This window comes from Oncorhynchus gorbuscha, linkage group LG03, assembly GCF_021184085.1.
Source record: "Oncorhynchus gorbuscha isolate QuinsamMale2020 ecotype Even-year linkage group LG03, OgorEven_v1.0, whole genome shotgun sequence".
NCBI classification, from domain to species: domain Eukaryota; kingdom Metazoa; phylum Chordata; class Actinopteri; order Salmoniformes; family Salmonidae; genus Oncorhynchus; species Oncorhynchus gorbuscha.
In genome coordinates this window covers 16050052-16056871 of record NC_060175.1, presented here as the reverse complement: position 1 = coordinate 16056871, position 6820 = coordinate 16050052, and positions in this window count along the sequence as shown.

The following is a 6820-nucleotide window of genomic DNA, read 5'->3' as shown; positions in this document are numbered from 1 at the left end:
GGGCTGGAAAGAGTCAAATGAAATGTTGTTGGCCTTCTGGGGCTCTACCCAGGTGGAGAGAGCTCTTGCTGTTGAGCTCTTGCTGTTGCTCCCCATGTTCCTGACTATCTTGCCCAATCTAAACTCAGCAAAAAAAAGAAACGTCCCTTTTTCAGGACCCTGTCTTTCAAAGATACAGTGGGCTCCAAAATGACTGGCACCCCTGACTGGCAATGCACAAACAATACTTTAAACAATATAACTATAGAGATGAACTCAAAATAACAACGTGAAAAATACTGTACATTATTAATGTTTCAATGGAACCCAACAAAATCATTTATTGATTTAATTAAAAGTCAATGTCCTCCAAATCAAAGTTTCCCAATTAATGGCACCCTTAAATATTATTGTAAATAACATCTACCAACATTAAACCAGGAATTAAATTCCACTTATTAAAGTTTATCTAAGTCTTAAGGAACTATATTGACCCATTACATCACTTCCTTTTTCACTAGGATATAAAAATGAGGTAACAGGCATGCAATATCCCTTTGTCATCCAACACCATGAAGGAAACAAAAGAACTGGCAGTTCAAAAGGGACAGATGGTCGTAGACCTTCATAAATCTGGTAATGGCTACAAGAAGATCCACAAGCGATTGAATATACCACTGAGCACTGTCAGGGTAATTATTAAACAATTCAAAAGATATGGAATAGTTGAAAACCACACGGGTAGAGGACGCAAATGCATTTTGCCCACCAGGATAGGGAGGAGGATTGTGAGAGAAGCAACAAAATCCCCAAGAATCACTGTGACAGAATTCCAGGCCTTGGTGGCATCTTGGGGTCACCAGGTTTCAAAAAGCACCATCAAACGCACCCTCCACAACCACAGGCTCTTTGGAAGGGTTGTCAGAAGAAAGCCCTTAATGACCCCGAGACACAGACACAAGCGCTTGGAGTTTGCCAAACGCCATTTAAATTATGACTGGAGGAAGGTGCTCTGGTCAGATGAGACCTAAATGTAAAGTTTTGGTCAGATACAGCATCGGCATGTTTGGCATCGAAACAGAGATGCATACAAGGAGAGGCACCTCATACCCACAGTGAAATATGGTGATGGGTCAGTGATGTTTTGGGGCTTTTTAATTCCAGAGGTCCAGAGGCTCTTGGTTAAGATTGATGGCATAATGAATTCCACCATGTATCAGGCAATTTTGGCTGACAATCTGGTTGCCTCTGCCAGAAGGCTGGGACTTTGTCTTGTTGGAAAGTCCACATACGGCCAAGTCCCAAAACATACCTCAAAATCCACACAGAAATGGTTCTGTGACAACAAAATCAATGTTCTGCCATGGCCATGTCAGTCACCAGACCTCAATCCAATCAAAAACCTGTGGGCTGAGTTGAAGAGGGCAGTTGATAAGCGAATAACCCAAGAATGTGAAGGATCTTGAAAGGATCTGCATAGAAGAATGGTCCAAAATCCTTCCAAATGTGTTCCTTAACCTTGTCAAACATGTCAACCTTAGTGCAACCACCTCTGGCAAGAATAAGTGCTAAATGAGGAGTGCCAATAATTATGAAACCTTGATTTTGGTTAAATGTATTTTGTATTAAATAATTGTATGATTTTGGTGGGTTTCATTGAAACATTAATAAAGTACAGTATTTCTCACATGTCGGTATTTTGAGTTTCTCTCTATAATTACATTGTTTATATTCATTTCAGTATTATTTATGCATTGCCACTCAGGGGTGCCAGTAATTTTGGAGCTCACTCTAATTGGTAAAAATCCAAATAACCACAGATCTTTATTGTAAAGGTTTTAAACACTGTTTCCCATGCTAGAGTTCAATGAACCACAAACAATTAATGAACATGCACCTGTGGAACGGTCATTAAGACACAAACAGCTTATAGACGGTATGCAATTAAGGTCACAGTTATGAAAACTTAGGACACTAAAGAGGCATTTCTACTGACTCCAAAAGAAAAATGCCCTGCCCTGCTCATCTGCGTGAACGTACCTTAGGCATGCTGCAAGGAGGCATGAGGACTGCAGATGTAGCCTGGGCAATAAATTGCAATGTCCGTTCTGTGAGACACCTAAGACAACGCTACAGGGAGACAGGATGGACAACTGGTCGTCCTCACAGTGACAGACCACGTGTAACAACACCTGCACAGGATTGGTACATCCGAACATCACACCTGCGGGACAGGTACAGGTTGGCAACAACAACGGCCCGAGTTACACCAGGAACGCACAATCCTTCCATCAGTGCTCAGACTGTCCGCAATAGGCTGAGAGAGGCTGGACTGGGGACTTGTAGGCCTGTTGTAAGGCAGGTTCTCACCAGACATCACCGGCAACAACGTCACCTATGGGCACAAACCCACCATCGCTGGACCAGACAGGACTGGCAAAAGTGCTCTTCACTGACGAGTCGCGGTTTTGTCTCACCAGGGGTGATGGTCAGATTCGCGTGTATCGTCGAAGGAATGAGCGTTACACCGAGGCCTGTACTCTGGAGCGGGATCGATATGGATGTAGAGGGTCCGTCATGGTCGGGGGGGTGTGTCACAGCATCATCGGACTGAGCTTGTTGTCATTGCAGGCATTCTCAATACTGTGTTACAGGGAAGACATCCTCCTTCCTCATGTGATACCCTTCCTGCAGGCTTATCCTGACATGACCCTCTAGCATGACAATGCCACCAGCCATTCTGCTCGTTCTGTGCGTGATTTCCTGCAATACAGGAATGTCAGTGTTCTGCCATGGCCAGCGAAGAGCGCGGATTTCAATCCCATTGAGCACATCTGGGACCTGCTGGATCGGAGGATGAGGACGAGGAACATTCCCTCCAGAAATCTCAGAAGACTTGCAGGTAACTTGGTGGAAGAGTGGGGTAACATCTCACAGCAAGAACTGGCAAATCTGGTGCAGTCCATGAGCATGAGATGCACTGCAGTACTTAATGCAGCTGGTGGCCACACCAGATACTGACTGTTACTTTTGTGTCCCTTTGTTCAGGGACACATTATTCCATTTCTGTTAGTCACATGTCTGTGGAACTTGTTCAGTTTATGTCTCAGTTGTTGAATCTTATGTGCTGAAAATAAAAGCAGGTGACAGTGAGAGGACATTTCTTTTTTGCTGGGTTTATTTTTCTGTGAGACCTTGCCATTCCTAATCCAGCAGTTTCACAAAGGTAGCCTAATAAGACACACACATACAGTGAGGCAAAAAAGTATTTAGTCAGCCACCAATTCTGCAAGTTCTCCCACTTTATAAGACAAGGCCTGTAATTGTCATTATAGGTACACTTCAACTATGACAGACAAAATGAGAAAAAATCACATTGTAGGATTTTTAATTAATTAATTAGCAAATTATGGTGGAAAATAAGTATTTGGTCACCTACAAACAAGCAAGATTTCTGGCTCTCACAGACCTGTAACTTCTTCTTTAAGAGGCTCCTCTGTCCTCCACTCGTTACCTGTATTTGCGGCACCTGTTTGAACTTCTCAGTATAAAAGACACCTGTCCACAACCTCAAACAGTCACACTCCAAACTCCACTATGGCCAAGACCAAAGAGCTGTCAGAGGACACCAGAAACAAAATTGTAGACCTGCACCAGGCTGGGAAGACTGAATCTGCAATAGGTTATTATTATTAGGAAATGGAAGACATACAAGATCACTGATAATCTCCCTCGATTTTTTATATTTATTTTACTAGGCAAGTCAGTTAAGAACAAATTCTTATTTTCAATGACAGCCAGTGGGTTAACTGCCTGTTCAGGGGCAGAACGACAGATTTGTACCTTGTCAGCTTGGGGATTCGAACTTGCAACCTTTCGGTTACTAGTCCAACGCTCTAACCACTAGGCTACTCTGCCGCCCCACCCCGATCTGGGGCTCCACGTAAGATCACACCCCGTGGGGTAAAAATGATCACAAGAACGGTGAGCAAAAATCCCAGAACCACACGGGGTGACCTAGTGAATGACCTGCAGAGAGCTGGGACCAAAGTAATAAAGCCTACCATCAGTAACACACTACGCCGCCAGGGACTCGAATCCTGCAGTGCCAGACGTGTCCCCCAGCTTAAGCCAGTACATGTCCAGGCCAGTCTGAAGTTTGCTAGAGAGCATTTGGATGATCCAGAAGAAGATTGGGAGAATGTCATATGGTCAGATGAAACCAAAATAGACATTTTTGGTAAAAACTCAACTCGCCATGTTTGGAGGACAAAGAATGCCGAGTTGCATCCAAAGAACACCATACCTACTGTGAAGCATGGGGGTGGAAACATCATGCTTTGGGGCTGTTTTTCTGCAAAGGGACCAGCACGACTGATCCGTGTAAAGGAAAAAATGTGTATTGTGAGATTTTGAGTGAAAACCTCCTTCCATCAGCAAGGGCATTGAAGATGAAACGTGGCTGGGTCTTTCAGCATGACAATGATCCCAAACCCGCCACCCGGGCAATGAAGGAGTGGCTTCGTAAGAAGCATTTCAAGGTCCTGGAGTGGCCTAGCCGGTCTCCAGATCTCAACCCCATAGAAAATCTTTGGAGGGATTTGAGTCCGTGTTGCCCAGCAAAAGCCCCAAAACATCACTGCTCTACAGGAGATCTGCATGGAGGAATAGGCCAAAATACCAGCAACAGTGTGTGAAAACCTTGTGAAGACTTACAGAAAATGTTTGACCTCTGTCATTGCCAACAAAGGGTATATAACAAAGTATTGAGAAACTTTTGTTATTGACCAAATACTTATTTTCCACCATAATTTGCAAATAAATTCATTAAATTCTTACGTGATTTTCTGGATTTTTCCCCCTCATTTTGTCTTGTATAGTTGAAGTGTACCTATGATGAAAATTACAGGCCTCTCTCATCTTTAAGTAGGAGAACTTGCACAATTGGTGGCTGACTAAATACTTTTTTGCCCCACTGTACACATTTGTACGAATGCCACACACACACACAATGACCCTGGTTGATAGTGCTTAACCCACATTGATCCTGGTTGATAGTGCTTAACACACAATGACCCTGGTTGATGGTGCTTAACCCACATTGACCCTGGTTGATGGTGCTTAACACACATTGACCCTGGTTGATGGTGCTTAACCCACAATGACCCTGGTTGATAGTGCTTAACCCACAATGACCCTGGTTGATAGTGCTTAACCCACATTGACCCTGGTTGATAGTGCTTAACCCACAATGACCCTGGTTGATAGTGCTTAACCCACAATGACCCTGGTTGATGGTGCTTAACCCACAATGACCCTGGTTGATAGTGCTTAACCCACAATGACCCTGGTTGATAGTGCTTAACCCACAATGACCCTGGTTGATAGTGCTTAACCCACAATGACCCTGGTTGATAGTGCTTAACCCACAATGACCCTGGTTGATAGTGCTTAACCCACATTGACCCTGGTTGATAGTGCTTAACCCACAATGACCCTGGTTGATAGTGCTTAACCCACAATGACCCTGGTTGATAGTGCTTAACCCACATTGATCCTGGTTGATAGTGCTTAACCCACATTGACCCTGGTTGATAGTGCTTAACCCACATTGACCCTGGTTGATAGTGCTTAACCCACAATGACCCTGGTTGATAGTGCTTAACCCACAATGACCCTGGTTGATAGTGCTTAACCCACATTGATCCTGGTTGATAGTGCTTAACCCACATTGACCCTGGTTGATAGTGCTTAACCCACATTGACCCTGGTTGATAGTGCTTAACCCACAATGATCCTGTATTTGGATTTCAAGAACTGTCTCTGAAGAACTGCAAACATTAGTACAGTACTAAATATGGCATTTTTTTTAGAGCCTTTTCAGATACAGTAGATAAACAAGGAAAGTAGTTGTGAAAATTACCAGCTTAGTCACACCAATTTTAGGTGCCATGAGCTGCTGTGAGTGTGAATTAACACTTGAGCTGCATAGGCCTGTGTGAAGGCTACAGGGACCACTTTAAAACATTGAGAAGAAGAACATATCCTTTGGGTGCGTTGTTTGGAGGACAACCTAGTGGTCCGTTGTTCAGATACAATGCAGTTATGGTGTTAACCATAGTCTTCATTGATTTTTTTTATATGGAAAACACCTTGTCACCCTAGAATACATATATAAATCAAAAGTACTTCTAAAACTCTTTTTTCATTGGCAGATGTCACACAGTCCTCCAGTCACACAGAGATGGGGCTCCAAGGTAATGTTTCCACTATGTACAAATCTAGGATCAGCTTCTAGCACCACTTTACCATTAGTAGGGAAAATGCTAAAAACTGACCCAGGAACAATGTGCTGGGGCACCCCCACCCTACTCCGATATGGAGGTAGTCTTTGCACACTGGTTTACAATTCCAATCAATATTTGAAATGGGATGTGTCCTATGGAAACAGATGGATGAATCTATTCCATCTGGCCCATGGACTTTTATCGGCCTGCTGATATGAGAAAATAAAGTTACAGCAGCATTAAATGTTTTTACTATAAATCTACTGTAATTCTATTTTTATGGGTGTCGACTACCAGTCATTGTGTGTCAGTTCAGGTCAAACACAATAATTAGTCTTAGAAAGGTAAAACATTTGTTTAAGGATGATCGGTCCATTCTCAGAATGAGGTCACACAGTCATATGAAATCATATGCATTCATCTTGAATGCATTGTCCGTGTTTCAGCGCATCGAAAGTTCAGATTATTTAAACTTCTTACATACATAAGTGTCAGAAACGGACAGTTTTAACTGCACCTAATTGTGTAAGAGAACCATACACCATAAACATGGC